Source organism: Protopterus annectens, chromosome 8.part0, assembly GCF_019279795.1.
Source record: "Protopterus annectens isolate FY-2018-M chromosome 8.part0, PAN1.0, whole genome shotgun sequence".
In the NCBI taxonomy this organism is placed as follows: Eukaryota; Metazoa; Chordata; order Ceratodontiformes; family Protopteridae; genus Protopterus; species Protopterus annectens.
This window is the reverse complement of record NC_056741.1, coordinates 231,233,286-231,256,446: the sequence shown is the minus strand read 5'-3', so window position 1 is coordinate 231,256,446 and position 23,161 is coordinate 231,233,286. Positions and strand designations below refer to the sequence as shown.

Below are 23,161 nucleotides of genomic sequence, written 5' to 3'. Positions count from 1 at the left end.
CCAACACCCTAGCCCAAAGGTTCCTAGAATTTATAAACTCAAATGCTATGGAACAACTTGTTACCACTCCCACAAGAGGGGAAAATATACTGGACCTGATCATCACCAACATGGGGACTCTATGCTCCAGACCAGAAGTGTATCCCTCACTGGTAAGATCAGACCATAAACTAATCTCACTGGATATTCACATCCCGACCTCACCCCCTGCGCAGAAAACCACAGTGAAAAACTTCTCTAAAGCAAATTTCACACTCCTGAAAACCGAGGTGGAATCCTTCAAAGCCCCCGGGCCTGTGGAAAATACGGCCCAGACCGCAGAATCCTTTATAAAAGCATTCTATGAACACCTTCAGGAATGCATGGATCATGCAATCCCAAATAAAACCAAGACCCAATCCTCCAAAGGCAGAAATCCTGTCTGGTGGACTTCAGCCATAAACAAACTATACAATAGAAGGAGGAAGCTACTACATGATAGAGCAAAATCCCAAAAAGGGAAGGCATCTCTGATCAGTATTAGCAAAAAACTATGGGCACTCATAAAATCGTCTAAGGCCAGCTTCGAGAGAGAAATTGCACAGGACACTAAGGATAATCACAAGGCTTTCTTTAGTTATGTTAGGAACCTGGGTGGGAATTCCCAGATATGCTCAGAATTAGTCTAAAAATGAATAAAAATACACTGAACCCACAGACATTGCCAACATCCTAGCTGACAGGTTCAGCACAAACCCCCCCCCACCAAAAGGGCAAATATCTATCCCAGCAGAGTGCTGCCCCCCTGACATCTCAGATGCTCAGGTAAGAGCCACCCTCTCCAAAGCAAAAAACACAGCATCAATGGGACCAGACAGTGTCCCGGGCTGCGTCCTACATGAACTCCAAGAAGAGCTAAACCCAAACATAAAACTACTGTTCAATCTCAGCCTTACTACAGGATATGTACCCAAAGAGTGGTGTACAGCAACAGTGGTCCCTCTCCACAAAGGTGGTGCCTTAACGGATCCTGGAAACTATTGCCCCATAAGCCTGACTAGCTTGGTCTGCAAAGCTATGGAAAGGATCATCATGGACCTCATAAATAAAGATATTGGGGACCTACAGACACTGGATCCTACCCAGTTCGGCTTTGTTAAGAGCAGATCCTGCCTCTTAAACCTGGTCGATTTCTTTGAAACAGTCACCAAGGCCATTGACGAGGGGAAGGTGGTTCACACAGCCTACCTGGACCTCACAAAAGCCTTCGATGCAATACCCCACTCGGGCATTATAGATAAGCTCACCAGCTTAAATATAAACCCCTATGCCACTAGATGGGTTGCAAACTGGCTCAAGGACAGAACCCACATGGTTAGAATTGCTGGAGCCATGTCAGACTCCAAACCAGTTACAAGTGGCATCCCACAAGGCTCAGTCCTGGGACCTCTCTTGTTCGGTATATATTTCTCGGAGGTACAGGGCAACACGGAAGGACTGTGGCTGACCAAGTTCGCAGATGACTGCAAACTGGGCACCATAATTGACTCTCTAGCTGACACAAGTATCCTCCAAAAGGGCCTCATAGAAACAGACAACTGGTGCCAGAGCCATGGCCTCAAGCTAAACGCCAAAAAGTGTATAGCCATCCCCTTTGGCAAAAACAAAGTGCCCACAAATTACCACATAGGTGGTAATCCATTAAGTACAGAAGAAGTAATTAGGGACCTGGGGACCCAAGTTGATAACAATCTCTCATTTGACAACCATGTGGCCAAAGTGGTTAGAAAAACATTTTATATAGCCCACCTAATCAAGAAGGAATTCACATCTAGATCAGGGGAGGTCATTGTGCCTCTTTACTCATCCCTCATCAGGCTCATAATTGAGTACAATGCCCCTTTTGGGATGTACCTTACCAGACACCTGCAGCAACTGGAAGGACCCCAAAAGTACCTCACCAAGAGGATCAAAGGGCTCAAACAGATGCCATATGCTGCCCGGTTAAAGAAACTCCAGCTCTACTCAGTGTCATACCGCCTGCTCAGTGGCGATCTGTGCCTGACATATAAAGCCATGTCCAACCCGGAATTAATGGACATGCTGCACCTCAGAAAATCCAAATCTCATTGAGCTATGTGCTTGAGAGACTTGAACCTCAGCACTGAAATAAATAGCACATGCTGGAGGGACAGATTCATAACCCAGAGGCTCCCTTCACTCTGGAATAAAATTCCAGTCCAGGTTAGGCAGAGTCCCTCATTGACCCTCTTCAAGAGGAATCTTGATGAGTGGATGGGAGATCGTAGGTTTACCCTGGGTATCACTTCTGTGTCACTGTTAGACAGAGGCACAGTATACTAACCTCGAAAAAGGGCATAGCAAAATTAATTTAAAATGGGTGGCGAAAGCCAAACACACTCTGGCTAGGCTTATAAATGCCCTAGGGCAGATAGCCTAGTATGAACCTATGAACCTATGAACCTATGTTTTCTGCAGGTTCATTCAATGTATAACTAATGCCAATGATTTACCCTTATAGCTACTTAAGAACATTTCAGATGCTTACTCTTGTGAGGGTAGTGCAGCGGTAGCATTGTTGCCTCACAGCAAGAGGTTCTCCCATTCAGTTCTCGGCTGGAGTGCGAGGAGTGCCTTCTGTGTGAGTCTGCATGTCCTCCCCGCGGTTGGGTGGGCGTTCGAAAGACATGCGTAAATGGGCGTGCCTTGGTTGAACGTCAAGCTGGCACCTCAGCGTTCGTGAAAATCTACTGCCAATCATTAGCGGACCGGAGTTCCGCTGTGGTGATCCCTAACTGGGAAAAGCTGAAAGACAACAACAACAACTCTTGTGAAGGTCTATCCAGTCTTGAGGAACAGAGCTCTCTGTTAGGAATGTGGAATATCATAAGCCATGGTCCTCTAAAAAACAAGTGAAGGTTAGTACCAAATTTGTGTACTTTTCCATGATGTATTAAGAATTCTTAATATCTGTAAAGTTTAATTAATACTACTTCCTGAATATCACTTTATTTCTGAGACTATGACTCAGAATGCTGCAGTTTTTTGTGATATATAGATATAGGAGTAGATCTTCTGTTTTCCACTTTGTAGAAGGATGCTTAAGACTACGTTTTTTTTCCATGTTTTTAGTCAGTCTAAACAAAACAGTCATCAAACCACATTTATTCAGTGTATTTATTTATATTACAGAGATGTGAGTTAGACCACACTGGTGTTTTTCAGTCGTGACCTAGTTGCGGTATAATTAAAAAGGGAACATGTTCAACATTGTGTTATGTAAACCACTTTTACAGTACCTGTTGACTGTATTAACATCATACCCATGGTATATAATTTTTCCTCTGCTAATCGTGCTAAAAAGGATCCATTTTGGAGTAACACACTTACCCAAACAAACTTAAAATAGATAAATTCCATTGGATATTTTAGGTTACTTTAGCTGGGGACAGCTTACTCTAGCTGAGACCAATTCTTTGACTCTTAGGTGTAACAACAGTGACTGGGTTTTGCTAGGGTTTAGAAAAGGCAGCAGGGGGGAATCGCTCTCATCACAGTAGGGAAAGGAGACTCGTGGTTTGTTTTTTTCTTTCGGCTTTTCCCGGTTAGGGGTCGCCACAGCGGAACTCCGGTCCACTAATGATTGGCAGTAGATTTTAACGTGCTGGCTTGCCGGGCCTAACGCACAACCTTCAACGAAGGAGCAGCTATATACACATGTCTCCGCATAGAAGATGCTGTAACTGAGAATCGAATGGGCAACGTCTAATTGTGAAGCGACAACGCTACCGCAGCACCACCACCGCAGTAAAGGAGACTCTTGGTTACTGTTCTTAATTATTAGAGAGAGGCTCACTTTCTGTCTGAGTAGCAATGCCCAGTGGAGGACAGAGAAGGTCATTTGCTTGTTCTGAACTGAGGCCATCTTCAAGGTTACTCAGAATTAAGTATTACTGCATACCCAGATGCTAAGTGGCCAGGCAGATGTATATGCCTTATATTGTTGCTTGCATAAAACAAAAGGCCTCTGCACCTTGCTGTTGTTGGCGCTATTAGAGTACTAATTGCTTTTCAGAGCCATTGCACAGTGGAATCTTGGGACATATCATGGATATAGGGATAAATGGTAGAAAACATCTGACGCCCTAATTATAGACGTGCATCATATATAGAAAATAATTTCATTACAAAATTACTAGCCTGTGGGCATCAGAGGTGTAGCTAGCAATTCTGGCACCTGGTGTTCTTCCCCAATTTGGGCCCCCTAAACTTTAAGTTGTGGACAAAAAAAGCTCCACTTCTGGCACTTGAGAAGATAAGAAAAGAAATGTTGCTTTTTGCATTTAAACTGTTTGAAGCCAATTGGCACATGCTCTGAAGACAGATAAGACTGTCATTTGCCAATTGCATCCCCTAATAGTTTGCTGCCTCATTTTCCCCTCCTTAGCTATGTGGGTTGGATGAGAGACAGAGTGAGGAACAGACTGATAGATGAGAAGTTGTACAGTAGATATAATAGATACGACATGAGGAGTGCATGGGAAAAAGCACGATTAACTTTTACATGCTTGTGCAATTTTCACCACTGGCTCACTCACAACATAGAAGCTGCTTTTCACCAATGTGATTCTATTTGTTCTCTAGGTGGGCATTAGATTGCCTAGTGCTCTTATGCGCTTTGACTGGATTTCATTGTGAATGGCTTTACCGAAGCATGATATATTAAATGTAATTGCTTTTCTCTAATTCTTCTGTAGAGTCCAAAAAAAAAACTACCTAAGAATTAATCAAGTCACAGAAATCTTATCAAACAAGTTTGAAACTTTTACTCAATGTTATTTGCCCCAATGAGGACCTAATATTTTGCTTATTACTTAGAAGATGCATGTTGTAATATATTGGTGTTTGTAAGAGTTATAATATTTTCCCTAACAGTAATGTTAGGGTGGACATGTTGTAGTTATGCCATCTTCCTTGTGCCACTTCTATGGGACAGAACTATATATGTTAAAAAAACACTAAAACACTTTTTTCTCTAATTAGCTCTTAAATATGGCTATGAGAAGGACAGTCATTGAATTCTTTCAGTTCTCCGTTTCAGGCCTCATGTCACAGTTCAGACTTGAAATCATTATCTCACCATTTATAGACTGTATAGTTTTGCACATGGTTTTGCTGTATGCTGTTGTTCACTTATATATATTTTTTGTTGTTGTCTTATTCACTGTGGGTCTTTCACACCTTTAGTTGTAATTATTTATGTATTTATTTATTTGTTTCTTTGTTTATTAACAGAATAGGTGGCCCGAGTACCTTGTTTAGCCACAGCAATATGATATTCACTGTGACAAACCAGCCCAGCTAGCTGGGATTTTGTAAATAATTATTTACCACTTGAAACTATTAATATGGTTTATATAGAAATGTGACAAAAGGGAAATACTGAGAGTACAGCTATGTGGAATTTTGTAAATAATCATGTCATTTGTGAATATTAATATGATTTATACGCTTGTCTTACAAATGGAAGAAAACTATATATGTGTGTATTAAACTGCTGGTGCAGAAGTGTGTGTTAAACTGTATGTTATGTACTGAGCTTCAAGAATGTAACCACAGTGTACCCTAGTGGAAAAGAACGGAAATGTATATACTTGTGCAAATGTATGTTTCAATAGTAGTAGCTGGAACATACATAGTTAACTTGGAAACCCTCAAGAAAATAAGTTGAAATTGTTTATGATTGTGGTATCTCAGTTTCAGCAAGAAGACAGGATGTCTACAGCTATAAGTTTTTTCTATTGTCCTGGAGAGAAATAATTACTAGGTATAAAATGTAAAAGTACTTCATTGTTTTACGACTTCCAGTTCTGAGCAAACATCTGAGAGATAAGTATGTTTGACACAGAGGTGGTAAATTTCAAGTTTCTGTTTGCCTAGAAACTGAGGGCAGGTGACAAGGAGTGATGTCATGTAGCTGACCCAGCAGTAATGTTTGATAGTAATTTAAGAACTATCTCAGATAGTGAGTCTGTGCATTTTTTATCTTGTCCTTGGACCTGAAAACATCCATTCCACACTTGCATTTGCCTTGCTCTGTAAGATTCAGGCATAGTATATCTTTAGATAGTAATATAGTAAAGCTTAGTTTAGATGTTTTCTGTATTTATTTGAGACTGTCCAGCAATGTTGTTTTAAAATATTTCCTCTGATTCTGAACTCTGTAGTCAGAGTGTTGAGTTATTGAATATTGTCTTGTTCTTTTATTATTTATTATTAAATATATTTTAACCTTTTAATTGTGACTGGTTTGTTTAGAGATATTTAAGCTCTTAGGTTACTTGCATATGTATTTGGTGACACTGGGTAGGCCATTCCAATAGCCTTGCTGTTGGTCACACTTACTATTTGGATAATAGTAACATCACACAGTAGGACTGGTCACCTTTTGGGAAGAACCTTAAAGTAGCTGATAAGGGGTTCTGGTGGCAGTGCTAACTACCTTATGGTCTGGGCAGAAGGGGCCATAGCTGGTAAACCTGTGCCAGCCTTTCCCAGGTGTGAGTTTGTGTATAAATCAAATCTCAAAGTGTGTGTGTTTGTGTGTGTGTGTGTGTGTGTGTGTGTGTGTGTGTGTGTGTGTGTGTGTGTGTGTGTGTGTGTGTGTGTGTGTGTGTGTGTGTGTCTGTGTGTGGAATAATAACCTTTAGTCTTTCTTATGATATGCTTAGTTCAAATGTATTCATTGTGTGATTGGACACAAAACTGCTTCTGCTTCTAACCCCCCCCCCAAAAAAAAAAACAAAAACAAAGCAAGATAAAGCATGAAATATATACACTATATTTAAAACACTACCACCAACACTAACAACAACAAAAAATGCTTTTACATGGAAACCTTCACCCCTAACACCCCTAAAAAGGGAACTCTACCATCTCAGCTCCTTACTTAAATGTAGCAACTCCATGATTGCACAACCTCCATGAAAGGGCAAATAGCTTAAATAGTGCAACACATTCTAGCATTCAATTTAACAAATTTGATCATTCAAATATTTGATCAAAAGTGCACCTATCTATTTATATATATATATATATATATATATATATATATATATATATATATATATATATATATATATATATATATACCCTGTATATATAAATATATTTGTTTACTAATACTTACTGGGACAACTATTGGCAGTAGTGGTACCCATCACGTATTGCTGGTGGTCCATGCCATCACACTCATTAAGAACTTTTCAATATGAACTTAAGGAAAAAATGAAGCATCATGTCAAAGGCCTAGATACTTATGGGCCTGCATTTGAAAAGTAGGACTGCTTATTGGTCCATGCACCTTAAGCATTACAGTGTTTTTTATGTGTCCCAAACACCATGCAGACCATTTTGTTAGTAGTGGTTCCAAGCCTGCAGCAGTCTATACAGTTGCATAAATTGTTAAAGCTACTTTGAAGACATTTGAAACAAGTGGAATTTATTCTCTAGAATATATAAAGCAAAGGTCAGCTGCATCCACTAGTGAGGCCAGTAATATACAGGTAGCATAGGACTAGTCTAAGAACAGTGTCCGTTGAGACTCCAGGCTTGAACAGTCTTATTTCTCAGTAGACTTTACATTTATATTACTACTATCTAAAGATATACTGTGCCTGAATCTTACAGAGCAAGGCAAATGCAAGGGGTGGGAGGATGGCCTAATGGTTAAGGTGTTTGCCTTACACACACAAGGTGCAGGGTTTGAGTCTCACAAGGGATAACTGGCTAGGCTTAAAATGACTTGTAAAAGCAGTTAGCCTAGTACTAATCTATGAATCTATGAATCTATGTATAGATCTTTCAAAGTTGCCAGTCTGCAGTGGCTGACCGCTTCAAGACATACATCATGTCAATAAATGGGGTGCTCTTCAAGTGGACTTTTTACTTGTTTTCAGAGACAGTATTTATGACTCTAAATGTATTATCTGAAGTAATGTTGTGCCAGAGAGATTAGTCTGTAACTGTTGACTAATTCAAAAATGTATTTATTTGAGATGGCTCTACTCACAAATTAGTGGGAATCCAGTGGCTATGAAAGTGATAAGACGTTGGACAGTAGAATTATAAAGGCTTGTTTAAATAGAAAGTTATTATACATTAGATGATCTATAGACTGAGGATGTAATGCAAGGGTCAAATTGTGATAGGTGCAGCCAGCTTTATATATTTGGGGTACAGTAAGATATCCTTCAGGAAGTTTGAATTCTGATGCTTTTTAGAAGTTTCCTAACTGTGCCAGTCTTGATAACCTAGATATAGAATGATGTTGTTTCAGAAATGTGTAGGGGGTTCCTTGTGATTTGCTGATCTAGTTATACTTTGTGATTAGTGGAGATTTGAGAAGATGGATGATCATTGAGGGAGAATGCCCTGTTAGTTGGGATGGAGACCTCCATATGCTCTTTAATCACACTGATCAAGTCCTTATCCCTAAGGGCACTGCAGGTTGAGTGATGCAGCAGGCCACTGAAAGCCCTCCAGAATTAGCTCTGTATGACTGGAAATCACTACCTGTTTCTGTTACATGTATACAGTTTTGGAAACATCAGCGACCCCTTCTTTGCTCAAGGAATTCTGGGAAATGATGGGGCTCCTTATAGTGTCTCCACATTTTTTTCAGACCATGTCCCTTACTCTGTTCCTTAAAGATGTCATCATCCATAAATTCTCTTCTGTACTGCTGGGAAAGGCATGTAGGACAGCAAGTCAAAGAACAGATCCAATGCACTGACAGAATTGTGTCTCTAAGTGTCAGCTTTCAGTCAGCATTGCTGAACTCAGTCATATTTTCATCCCTTTTGTGAAAGATCTAGCCTCTGACTCAGTTTCTTGCTAGTATTAAAGAACTAGTTTACCACTCTGCATATAATGGTTGTTTAGATTTGCTTATTGTTAAAATCAGTAAAGTGTTTTACAGAAAAATATTTTCTTAATGGCAGAGTCACTGTGTTCAATATCATGGCATGGCACCAGATACAAAAAAATAGGAAGACAATCACCAGTTACTGAGAGATTTAACAATCACACCACCTGTTATATAGCCTGAAGCAGACACAAGCTTCAAGTCTAGCTTCTTTCGTGGTATTAGACTTTTACTGAATCTTGAAATGAGAAAAACTTATTGTGCAAAAATAAGAGTGTCCATTGTTCCACCCGTCTTCAAAATATACGTGGAGTATTTCCATCTCAAGCTCACCAAAGACTGGAGCTGTGGGTTGCAGCACAGACTCTACATGGTTCCCTATAGGGAAGAGTTCTACAGATCTACTGCTTTGGGCATCTACTGCGGTATGCAGTATCCTCAAGACAGGAGAATATTAATCACAGACTGCACACCATGGCAGGGCTAGCCTCTGATGGTGTAAAATATGGTTCTAGGTGATTTGTTCATGTTGACTAATGTCACTAAATGGGCATGGGTAGTTACCAGTGATAAGTGGGTTGAGGACCCTGCCCACTCCAACCTATGCCAGGGACCCATGCTAACGGTGGGAGGGGTGTATGTGCCCATATTGGCCAGTGTGTGCCTGCCATAAAGCCCAGCAGCCATGGTTCAATAAACTACTGTCTGGCCAGTGTCCAGTTGCCCAGCCTGGGTTACCTGGGATAGCTTGATTGAAAGCTTGACATAAAACCAATCAACCTGACAAACATGAACTAAGAATTGCTACACTCAATGTAGGTTAACTGACAGAATGGAGCTTGGAAATGGATTCCAAGTAGGTACAGATGAGGCTGGATATCCTATGTTTCCAATAGACAAGATGGAAGGACAGTGCAGCAAAGCCACTTGGCTTGGGATCCAGAGTCTGCTACTCAGGAAGTGGACATGCTAGAAATGGTATCGGAACTGTGTTGAGAGACAGGCTTCAGAAGGCAGTGAGGGATGTCATCAGAATTAGTGACAGACTTAGGGTAATCAGGCTCCAGTCTAATGATAAGGCAGTATTCATAATCTCAGCCTATGCCGCACAGCAGGGTTGTGATAGTGAGGGAATGGGTGCATTCATACAGCAGTTGCAGGACCTACTAAATAAAGGAAGACAACATGAGTTGGTGTTGATAATGGGTGACTTGAATGCACATATTGGGACAGACAGAACAGGATATAAGGACTGCCTTGGTCCACATGGGTGGGGCAACAGGAATAAAGAAGGAGAGGCCATTCTAGACTTCTGTCTGACAAATGGCTTGATAGTAGCCAACACATGGTTTAGAAAGTGAAACTGTCACAAGGCCACATACAAGAGTGCCCAACATGCAACTCTGACTTTCTCCTAGTAAGGAAACGGCACTGAAGTAGAATCAATGATTGCAAAATCTTCCCAGCAAAACAGTTGGCCCACAGCATAAACCACTGGTTGCCACAATCAGCTGCAAGCAGTGGTCAGAGAAGGCTCAAAGGTCAACAGAGACCAGGATGAAAAACGGGAAGTTGGAGAGAAAGTGTAACAGTTTAAGGAATTTCTCAGGGTTCAAACACCCCAAGAAGTGGAGGAAATTGGTGGGGGTGAAGAAGAATAGTAGCATCTCAAAACATCATGTGTGAGGACTACAGAACAGATATGTGGCTGAGTCAGATATCAAAATAAGGTACATAAGGAAAGCTGGTGGTGGAATGCAGACATCCAGGAAGTCATCAAAAGAAAGAAGGACTGCAGGAAAAAGTGGGAAATAGACAAGACCAACCAGGCTAGGAAGGAATACTGGTTGGCTAACAAAGAAGCTAAGAAAGGAGTAGCAATAGCAAAGAATAGCGCATTGGAGGCACTCTACCAGCTTCTGTAAAGTGACTCAGTAGGTGGCACAAAGAAACTATATCAGGTTGCAAGACAAAGACAAAAATATAAAGAAGATAGTCAGACACACTTCATAATGGATGTCAACAACAACCTGCTCACCAGCTCAAAAGACATCAAAGGCACAAAAAAGGAGTACTTATAGCAACTTCTAAATGAAGAAAACTCCACAGAAGCTGTTTTCTGCCCCAGACACAGCCTGTAATGAGAGAAAGAGAGAAGAAGAGGACCCCACCCTAGAAGAAGTAAGAATAGCACTAAGGAAAATTAGTCAGAGAAAGAAGCAGGCTCAGATGAGGTTACAGCTGATATAATAAAGATGCTGGGTGAGATAGGGGAGAAATAGTTCTTGTGAGTACTCATAGCAATGTGGAGAGAAAGGCATATTCCAGATGACTGGAGAATAAGCATACTCGTGCCAATGTACAAGAACAAAGGGGAGATCCACAACTGTGGGCAGTACAGTTATCAAACTCTTGTCACATTGCATAAAAGTTCTGAAGAGGATGATTAATAAATTGATATGCACAGTAGTTGAAAGTAAGAGGGGAGGTGAGCAGTCTGGATTCAGATCAGGATGCAGCACAACTAACCCGATGTTTGCAGTGAGACAGATAGTTGAGAAGAAGCTAGAGATGAGGAAAGAGTCCAACTGGGCATTCCTAGTAGCTGTAGCATAGATTTTCTGCATCTGGGTCTGTTTGTAGTGGCTGCTGTATTCTGAGCACATTTTTCCAGGCCATCTTTGACTAGAAGGGACCCTCTTGCACCCTTGTGAGCAAAGTTTGCTGATTGGAACCTGTCTGGTGAAGGGTGATTTGTCTAAGGCTTGCAGTAAGCAACGTCATTGGTTCTTTTGAGTGTTTTAATTTTTTTTTAAGTTTTCAACTTCTGGTATTTAAGCCCTATATCTGAGTGAGTTTCTGCTTGTTTGCACATCATGCAGCATAGTGAACTGCCGTGCAATTGTGCGCCACAGTTGGACAGATAATTCTGACAATCTTTTCCTTAGATACAGCTGTAGTACATTAGTGTAGTCCTCATCTTTAGTACATTTCTGGTTAAGAAGTATTACTAGTGAGCTGTGACCTATTAAACCACCAGTCAAAAACCCCATCAGAACTACCCATCTACAGAGCACCTCCTAAATCAGTCGTGAAAGCAGCCCCTTTGTGATAACCATTCTTCAAACCTAGCATCATGGACAGTTGGACTAGCCTTGTGGACTTGGGTCTCCTTTGTCAGTGTAGCAACTGTCACATATACACTGACAACCCTCTACTAATAACTCACTCTAGTACAGAGTGCGACAGATGTATCTACACCACGAATCTTGAATCCCTGCTCTCTCGCACTTGAAACAGTAACACTAAAGAGTTTGTCAACTCACCCACCAATACTCATACACATAGTACCACTACTCATATACGTCGTACTCATCCAACACATAAATTAGTTAGATATATGTATCATTTGCTTATTTCTTTTAACTATGCTTTTCATCAATGTATGTTACAACTGCTTGTATATTCAACTGCTTGTATCTTAAACTATTGTATAATTGTTCCAATATCTGTGGAGGATTTCTCCCCGGCCCACCACTGAAAATGGGCTCTTCCAGGTCCAGTGGACCACCCCAGTCATCAAACTAAAGTAAATAAAAATAAATCAATCAACATATGTGGAGGTTCTCTCAAAAAACTTACCAAAACACCAGAGACCTCCAAAACAAAAGACTGCTACAACTAACACAGTTCCCAAAGCCCCCAAGACACATGGCAATACCAGTGTCTCATCCACCAAGCCCTTAAGATGTAACACTCAAAAAACAAATGTTCTTGTCATTGGAGACTCCACATGTACCACTCACCAGGTTAGATAAGGAGAAATTCATTGTCAGCTGCTGCTCAGTGCCAGGATTTGTCAGATCACGCATGCACTCAGGTCGCTCGGCAGCAAGTACCATTATGTCATAGCTCATGTTGGAGTGAATGACCTGAGACATACCTCACTGGACTATATGAATTGAGACATGATTGAGCTCTCCGAGTATGTGTACTAGACAGGTATGTCCCAAGCCTTGAGCAGCATATTATCCTCACCTAGAAAGATGCCACAGTATAAACAAAAGAAATGATCAATTTCAATAATTAGCCTAGTTTTTGGCGTCGTTCAAAGGGGATCCAGTTTCGGTCAGCCTGGGATGACATGGTTGACAAACCTTGCTGCTTTTCCAGTGATGGTTTGCACCTGTCATCACTAGGCTTTCAGATGCTGGAAAAGGCTCTTGCCTTCCCCATAGTGCCTTTTTAGGCAAGGTCTGAAAAACAAACTTGCCTACATGAAAATTAGTTAAATCCTAATTAGTTAAATCTGGCCACAAATCAGTCACCTTTAAACTGACATTAACACCAGAACTCACAAAGGGAGACGTCTGAATAAAAAACTTCACCAAGGCAAACTATACCTTCCTAGAGGAAGGTATAAATGCATTCCAAGCCTCACCCCCCCAGCTGGAAGTGGTAACTACACCAAAACTTACACTAAAGCCTTGTACAATCACTTGTATAGGTGTGCAGACTCAGCGGTTCCAGAGAGAATCAAAGCCAGAGGCCCAAGTAAAAACAAGCTGCCCTGATGGACATCCAGCATCAACAAGCTTTATAACAAACACAAAATGTTGCTCTTTAAGAAAACTAAGGCAAGGCCCCAAAAATGGAAAAGCACCCTCCTTAGCCTCAACAGTCAAATAAGACATGTCAAATCCTCTAAGGGTATTTTTGAGAAAAACTTAGCAATTACAGCCAAGGATAACCATAAGACCTTTTACAGTTGTGTACATAGCCTAAAAGGTAGCACCCAAGCGTGTCCCAAAGTAGTGACTAATGGCATGACACACACGCTGATCCCGTAGATAAAGCAAACCTGCTAGCAGACAGATGTGATGAAAATTGATGAAAATTTCACTCCCTTATCCCTTCCAAACTTACCACAAAACTTTCCACTCATCCTACATATCTGAAGAGCAAGTCATTAAAACCTTGACTAAGGCAAAAAAACACAGCCTCTATGGGACCAGACGGCACCCCAGGCTGTCTTCTAAACAAAGTAAAACATGAACTAGCATCACCATTAAGTATCCTATTCAATCACAGCCTAACCAGAGGCTTTGCTCCTGTGGAATGGAGAACAGCAACAGTTATTCCCATCCATAAAGGTGGCTTAGCAAGAGTCCCAGGGAATTATAGACTCATAAGTCTGACTAGCCTCATCTGTAAAGCCATGGAGCATATCATTATGTACCTCATAAGTAAAGACATAGAAGACCTCCAAACCCTGGATCTGACCCAATTTGCCTTTGTCAAGGGCAGATCCTACCTGTTAAACCTGGTGGATTTCTTCAAAAATGTGACCAGAACCACTGACAAAGGCTAATCTGTTCACACAGTATACCTTGACTTGGCAAAGGCTTTTGACACAATCACAAACTCAGACATTACCAATAAACTTAACAAACTCAATGTAAACCCATTTGTTGTAATATAGATTGACAACTGGCTCACAAACTGGTCATACACTATCAAAGTGGGTGATTCCACATCAACCAGCGGACCCATCGCCAGCGGAGTGCCACAAGGGTCAGTGCTGGGCCCCCTTCTGTTTGGTCTATACTTCTCAGAAGTTCAGGCCAAAACTATGGGGCTGTAGCTAACCAGGTTGCAGATGACTGCAAATTGAGTGCAATTATTGAATCCACAAAAGATGTCAGTGTACTTCAGGAGGGTCTTATGCAGACCAACGTCTGGTGTCTTAGTCACAGTCTCAAAATGAATGCAAAGAAATGCATCATTATTCCCATCGTTAAAAAAAGCCCCTTTACACTATCAAATTAACAACAATACCATGTGTACCTATGAAGTGGTAAGAGATCTGGGATCACAAATAGACTGTGACCTTAACTTTGATCACCATGTATCTACTGTAATAAGGAAAGCTTTCTGTGTAACAGACTTGATTAGCAAAAGCATCACCTCTTGATTAAAGGAGGTTATAACCCCTCTATACTCATCACTAATCAGGCCCATAATTGAGTATAATGCCCCTTGCAGTATATACCATACAAAGCACCTGCAGCAAATAGAGAGACCTCAGAGATTTCTAGCAAAGAAGCTCAAGAGACTCCAGCACATACCTTACACAGACTGACTAAAGTCGCTGTCACTATACTCTGCATTGTATAAACTTCTTAAGGGAGACTTATGCTTGGCTTACAGAGCAATCTCCGACCCAAGCCTAATGAATTTGCTGCACATCCATTAAGCAAACGGGATTAGAGTTACCTGTTCCAGGGATCCAAATATGGCCTGCAACTTGAATAGGACATGCTGGAGGGACAGATTTGTCTCCCAGCAACTGCTGCATCTTTGGAATAGGCTGCCAATTTATGTGAAGCAGAGCACCTCTATGACACTGTTCAAAAGGAACCAGGATGAGTGGATGGGGCACTGTAAATTCTTACCAAGGATAGCACCCACAACTCTCCTGGACATGGGTAGTCATTACTAAACACAATCCTGAAGAATGAGTTTAGTTTCTATGGTATTACATTGGGATGAAACAGATAGTCTTGAAATGACCTCTGGATCAATAGTCTAGTAACTTCCGATTATCTATGATCCTATGATCTTAGACTTGGAGAAAGCATATGACAAGATCCCATGAAGGCTGAGTTGGGCAGTACTGTGGCGGTTTGACGTACCATAAACATTAATAGAATTAGTACAGGCTATGGACAAGGACTCAAAGACTCAAGTGAGAACAGTTTTTAGTCTCACAGAGGGGTTCCAGTAGGAGTAGGTATACATCAGTGTTCAGCTCTGATCTGTTCATACTGGTGATGGACTAAATTAGCAAAGAGTTTGGAGAGAACAAATCAACAAAGTTGCTGTATGCAGATGATGTGGCACTACAGGCAGACTCCGAGCAAGAACTTCAGCAAAGGGTAGGGGAATGGAATGCAAAACTGAAGTCACATGGGATGAAACTAAGACAACAGATAAGACAGTGGTAATGGCAGCAAATTGGGGAAATCGGAAGAAGCTGAGAATTGAGACAGAAGGGAAGACAATGGAACAGATTAACTGCTTCAAGTATCTGGAAGTGGTGGTTGAGGAACAGGGAAATCTGAATGAAGAGGTCAAACCTAGAATCAGAGGGGCTGCAGCCAACTGGCATAGTGTCAGATGTAGTGTATGATAGAAGAATGCCAATGAAACTGAATAAGGTGCACAAAACAGTAGTGTGATCAGTACTACTGTATGGTACAGAAACCTGGGCAATAAAGGCAGAGCAGATGAGGAAGATAGAAGTGCCTGAGATGGGTGGTAGGTTGCACACTGTGGGACAGATGAAGAAATAAGGACATCAGCACAGAAGCTAAAGTAACTCCAATTGCAGAAAAGATTAAAGAGAACAGATTACAGGGGTTTGAGCACATATGCAGAAAAGCAGAAAATAATCTAGTGAAGAAGATTTTGGACAGACAGGAAGAAGGGAGAAGGGAAGAGGAAATGAGGGCATCTATCTTTAAGCTTCTGGAATGCCTGCTCACATGCTAGGACCGCACTACCTTATCCGGCCTGTTCTTTGTTGTCAGGTCTGTGAGGGGAGCAGCTATGGTACTATAACTGGGGATGAACTTTCTGTAGTACCCTACTGTTCCTAAAAATGCCTTCAACTACTTTTTGAAACAGGTGCAGGCCATGCCTGAATGGCTTCCACTTTGGCAGGTTCTGGCCTTATCTTACCACTCCCCACTCTATGTCCTAGGTAGGAGACCTCCGCCATACCCACCTGACATTTGCTCGGCTTAATGGTCAACCCTGCACTCTGTAGGCTGCCCAGCACCTCCCTGACAGGCTGAAGGTGCTCTGGCCAGGAATGGCTGTAGATGGCAATATCATCTAGGTAAGCAAGGGCAAACCCTCCTGCTCCTGCTAGGATATCATCTACAAGCCTCTGGGAAGTTACTGGGGCGTTCTTCATCCCAAAGGGCATCTTTGTGAACTCATACAAGCCAAAAAGAGTCACAAAGGCTGACTTCTCTCTAGCATTGGGAGTAAAGGGCACCTGCCAGTAACCATTGGTAAGATCAATGGTTGTAAGATACTTAGCCCCACCCAGCTGCTCTAAGGCCTCATCTGGCCTAGGTATGGGGTAAGCATTCAACTCTGGGTGACTATTTAATTTCCTGTAGTCCACACAGAACCTGTTGCTGCCATCCTTCTTTGGCACCAGCACCACTTGTGAGGCCCATGGACTGTTGGACTCTTGAATCACCCCTAGTTCCAAAATATCCTGTACCTCCTCCCTAGGGTCTGTCTGACTCTCTTGAGTACCCTATAAGGGGCCTGCCTAATAGGCCTTTGGGGTCCTATATCCACCTGGTGCTGCACTAGGTGGGTGCACCCTGGTTTCCCAGTGAACATATCCCCAAATTCCTGCAACACTGCTCGGATTTCTTGAACCTGAGTAGGAGATAGCGGCTGGGACATTGCTACCCCTTCCACTGAAGCATCAGCCCGAACCTCACTGAGAAGATCAGTCTCCAGATCTCCCTCAGACTCCTCCTGCAGTCCACTGAAAATGCTCAGCACAAGGGCCTCCCTATCATGGTAAGGCTTCATCATGTTAACATGGTACAATTTGTGCCCCTGCCATCGCCTAGCAGTTCCACCATGTGGTTAACATCACTTATCTTTCTTACCACCTTGTAGGGACCCTCCCAAGCTGCTTGCAGCTTGTTGTGTCTGATGTCTGACAGAAATGAGAACCATTACCTGCTGCCCCACAGCATACTCTCTAGATCGAGCATTCCTGTCATACCACACCTTTTTCTGTTGTTGGGCTTCTGCCAACTTCTCCTGGACCAAGCCCATGAGTTCCCTGAGCCTTGTCCTGAGGTTTAGGATGTATGCCACAACAGACTCCTTGTGAGACTCGCAATCACTTTCCCACTCATCTCGAATTAAATCTAGAGGTCCCCTCACCCTATGCCCATACAGCAACTCAAAGGGTGAAAGACCTGTGGGATTCCCGGGGAATTTCTCTGTAAGCAAACAATAGATGGGGCAAATATTTGTACCACTCCCTCTTAAACCGATCTGCAAATGCCCATAGCATGGACTTGATTGTAGAGTTTATCCTGTCAAGAAGACCATTAGTCTGGGGATGGTAGGGGGTGGTCTTCATGTGCTTCACCCCACAGGACTTCCACAGAGAAGCCAGCAGGCCTGACATGAAATTGGCACCTCTGTCAGTCAGTATTTCTTTTTGGATACATACCCTGCTGAAAATCTCTAACAAAGCATTTGCCACCTTCTCTGCCTCAATGGAGGACAAAGCCACTGCCTAAGATATCATGTAGCATAATCCACTACCACTCGGATATACTTTTTCCCTGTGGAACTTGGGGTACTCAGAGGACCCATAATTTCCATAGCTACCCTCTGAATTGGCTCCTGAATGGCAGGCAAAGGCATCAAAGGAGCTCTCACCTTGTCTTCTGCCTTGCCTACCTTTTGGCACTGCTCACAGGTCCTGCAGTACCCTGTTACATCTCTGGAAATTCCAGGCCAATAGAAGTTCTGCATAATATGCCTCTTTGTATGTTTTGTGCCCATATGACCTGCAAAGGGAATATCATGGGCTATGGCTAGAAGCACCAGATGGTAGGCTCTAGGCACTACCAACTGCTATACTCTCTCACCTTCTAGCCCTCCCTCAGGGGTCCACTCTCTGTATAATAACCCTTTGTCCCAGTAAACAGATTCCCCCTTTCCTTGAGAATCAGGTGCCTCCCTAGCTACCTGCCTCAGGCCTTGCAATGTAGGGTCTGAGAGCTGAGCCTATCTCAACTTTCTCCTTGTAACCCTTTGCAGCTCCCTTCCACAGGAAGTCTGGCATCCTCTGATAGTGGTGCCTCACTGTCAGCCTGGGTACTACTACTCACCTCTGTCTTCACAGTCACTCTGTCCAAGGGACCATCAGTACCCACAAGCAGCTGTGGCTCACCTTCAGTCTCACTGCTACAATGTAGCTCCCTCCCTGAAGTAACCACCTCACTAGTCCTGGCTGCAAGTATACAGTCTGTCTGGGTCTCCCCCAGGCTACCAGACCCACGTGCTTGTCTCCTAGCCTGACTGCATGTAACTGCATAAGCACATGGTACTGCCTCATCCAAATCCTTCCTTATCAGGACAACTGCAGGATGGTAGTTTGGTACCCCTGTTGTCTCAAGACAACCTACTATTGGCATGTTGTCTTTCCCATTTACTGGCTCTCTCATCTTTTGTTCCTCACCTTGCCTCCGTGGACACCTGTATGCCACATGGACCCACTGGTTGCATTCAAAACATTTAACCCTAGCTCCTGGACATGTACCTGGACTAGTGGCTTCCACTACTGCTGGCAGATTCTGTTGTGGCAGTCTGTGCTGCCCACCATGGGTTCCTTTAGACCCACGAGCAGTACTGGGAGTCCCCTTCCTGTGCAGGGCTGCCCTGCTTGCCAGGTATAGGTCTCCCTTCTTCCCCAACTCATCAGAAGTAGCACATTGTCTATCAGCTAACCAGATCCTCATGTTCTCAGGCAAAGTGCTAAGCACGTGTTCCCTCACCAAAAGGTGTGCCAGCCCTTCAAAAGTGGTGACCTGACATCCACTCACCCACCTATGGAAATAAGTGCTCAATTCAGCAACATAGTTACACACAATTTCATCTGCCTTGCATCTATGCTCACAAAACTTTTTCCTATGTGTTTCAGGTGGTTAGCTTAAACAGTTCTAAAATACATTGCTTAACAGCAATATAATCAATACATGCAATGGCCAACATTTTAGATAATACAGTTACAGCTTTACCATGGAGTAAGGGGGTCAGGAACCATACCCAGAACCCTCGGTCAACTTCATACTGTTTACGTACCTTCTCAAACATATGAATGAAACTATCAACATTATCCCCCTCTTTAAACTACAGAAGAAATTTACTGACCTTTTGTGCTTCTGGGGTCCAGTTACTCTCTTCCCCATTGCTTCCATGACTCTGGCAAAGAGTCAGCATCTCCTTCTCATGCTGCCTCTGCTTTTCTTTTTCCTCAGCTTCCAGACATAACAGTTTCTCATTCTCCTCAGCCTGCAAACATCGCAGTCTCTCATTTGCTTCAATTTCCACATGCCTGGCCTCCAACTCAAGTCTCTTTAGTGCCAGCTAGATTTTTAAGTCCACTGCAGAAAGGTTGAGCTGTCCATTCTCTGAGGGTATTATACCTCCACTGCCAGTCTGATTGTCCTCCTGGTTGCTGTTTTCTGATGCAGCTGTAACCAAGGCTGCAATTAGGTCTGCCTTAGTCAGGTTTCCATGCACCAGTCTCCTAGCCTGACACATCTCCACTTGCTGGCTCCCTGTCAGCTTTCCATACTCCTCTGCTGACATGCTGCCTGCTCACCCTGACTAACTAAGCTAACAAAAGAAATAAAACATTTGTGATCTGAACTCTGATTCTATTCACTGCATGGCTGTTTTAGAGTACAAAACACCTTCAGAGCTCACTGTACACAAGCTACAGGGATTCACTCTACCCACACCACTACAAGCCAATTAGTACTAGCCACCTAATTAATATGTGATGTGGATATCCCATGGCTGCCAAACAGAAATGTGAGGATATCCCAACCACTGCCACCACAAATGGGATGCCCGTGCCCTGGCCCAGCAATCAAGGAGCCTCAATCCTCACCACTAACACCAGAGAAAGTACAGGTTCCCTTAAGAGCACACAGAAATCACAGTCAGTCTGGGGATGGTTGCTCCCTTGCTCTCCAGGTCCCCAATAAGACTCCCCACTGACACAGCTATAGAGTTCAGATCTCAGTCAGCTGGGCAAGCTAAAATCTCCAGCACCCTCTCTATCCAACCAGTGCTTCATTTCCTTGCCCAAGTAGCTGACACACACACACACACACACACACACACACACACACACACACACACACACACACACACACACACACGCACACACGCACACACACTTTGAGATAAGAGTTTACACAACCACACAGACACTTCTGGGGAAGGCTGGCACAGGTTCTCAAGCTGTGCCTCTTTTACCCAGACTATATGGTAGTAATTACTGCCACCACCCAGCTAATAATTATTAGCTACTCAAAGGCTCTTAAAAGGGTGTCCAATTATTACTGTGTAATATTATTATCCAGTTGGTAGTATAAGCTAAACAGTCAAGGCTTATTAGAGTAACTTGGTAAAGGATCTTTATATACATGCAATGTACTCTTAGAGCTTAATTGCTTAATTTATCTCTACACAAACCAGCCACAGTTAAAAGGTTTTAAAATATTTAATAATAAATTAAAACCACAAGACAATACTTTCTACTACACAGTGCTGGTCAAGAGTTCAGAGATCACACATAAATACTTAAAATAATGCAGTAGTACAGTTCTGACATCACAGAAAAACACTTAGTCTAATCTTTCTAGTTCCTAGCTATTTCTAAAAGAAAACACAAGTCTACGATAACTTATATATGAGCAAGACAGTTCTATGAGTTGGATGATCAAGACAAAAATACTTAATGCCTTCTTATTCTCTCTGTTTAAATTGAAATTGCAGTTCTGATAAACATTACATCATTCTTTCAATTTCCTGGTGTTCCCAGGCCAACAGAAACTGCATTTACATTCTTTTACACCTAGGCAGAAACCAGAGCAATAAAGGACATTTATGCATTAAAATTCTGGTCATTAACTTTAGCCTTAAAACAATAGGCAAGAAACCTTTATCTAGCCTGGCCAGAGCCGAATTAAAAACATCAAAGACAGTCATGAAATAATTTGAACTTCAAAGGACAGAGAAGAAATGCTTGACTTAGCTTTCTTTACAGCAGAGGGCAATATTGCTACATTGTTTTAAGTTCAGCATTTCACAGCATATTCTTTCATTTAAGAAAACAAGCCTGCATTTCAACATTTATATTTACAAATGACAGAATTATCTGCACAATTCTATCTGGCTAGGCTGGCAGCCTTCACACCCCCCTACTTAAATATACCAACTCCGAGATCGCACTACAGTGCCAAAAAGGCAAAGTAATGAAACCTGCCAAACAAATTCTTTCCCAGGGGAAAGAATTAGCTGAACAGCTGCTTTGCTATTTTGCGTTTTCACACTTTACTGTTCGACAAAGACGCATTCGGCAACCTGTGTCTGCGACAGCGTAATAGGGAACCTTTATGATCAGACCTTACCAGGGAGGGCAACACACAGAGGGTAGTACAGAGACACCCTATGTTGGTGAGTACTATGTCTAGGACCTTTGAGTCCCTTGTGGGGGTGCAGACTATCTGTTCCAGGACATTTATATTAATGAAGTCGAGGAAACTTAGGGTGAGCATGTTTGTGCTCATGTATGTTCCCCAGTTAATGGAAGGATAGTTGAGATCAGCCATGATCAAGGTGTTTGGCTGTATAGTGAGTGAATCAAGTAGGTCCAGGTAGGCTTAGTGGTACTCATGGTTCATGGTGGGGGACCTATAGCTAACAATGATATGGAAGGGGATTTGTACCAACAGTTAGTTGGACTTAGAATAGCTCTAGGGAGTCATACTGTTTAAACAGTCTAGAGTTATCTTTGTCTTTAATGAAGATGGATACACCCCTGCCTTTGGTTCTTTCATGCTCATTCTGAGGTCTGAATGTCATCTTGCATGGCCAGGTTGTTCTCTGTGGCCTTGAACCATGTTTTTGTGACTGCTCAGACATTGGCATCTTCCAGGGTAGGGAGTGCTTCCAGTGAGAGCAGTTTGTCTCTAGTGGATTTTTTTACATTGGGAATTTTGTTGTTATGACATTGCCTAAAAAAGGCACTATGGGAGAGGCAATTACCTTTGCCAGTAACTGAAAAACAAGAGGTGAGAGGTGAAGACCATCTCTGGCAAAGCAGTCTGTCTGTCGACCATAGCTTTCCAGGCTGACAGATACTGGATTCCCTTGGACTGACACCAGAAGCTAAGCCAATTGTTGAAGTCAATCATTTTTTGTTTATATTGCGGCATCATCCTGGATGAAGGTAGACTGCTGCTTAGGGTTAGGGACATACCTGCCTGGGGCACATAATCTGAGAGCTCAGTCATGTCTGTCTTCATATAGTCCAGTGAGGTATGTCTCAAGTCATTCACTCCAACATGGACTATGACAGAATCATAACGGTACTTATTGCTG

The 23,161-nt window shown here is 42.5% G+C and overlaps 1 protein-coding gene across 2 annotated transcripts in view; it reads left to right on the top strand.

Annotated features, from left to right (window-relative positions):
- LOC122808720 (transient receptor potential cation channel subfamily V member 6-like) overlaps positions 1-23,161 on the top strand; it is a 664,913-nt gene that overhangs the window by 477,210 nt on the left and 164,542 nt on the right. The gene's annotated exons all lie outside the window — the stretch shown is intronic.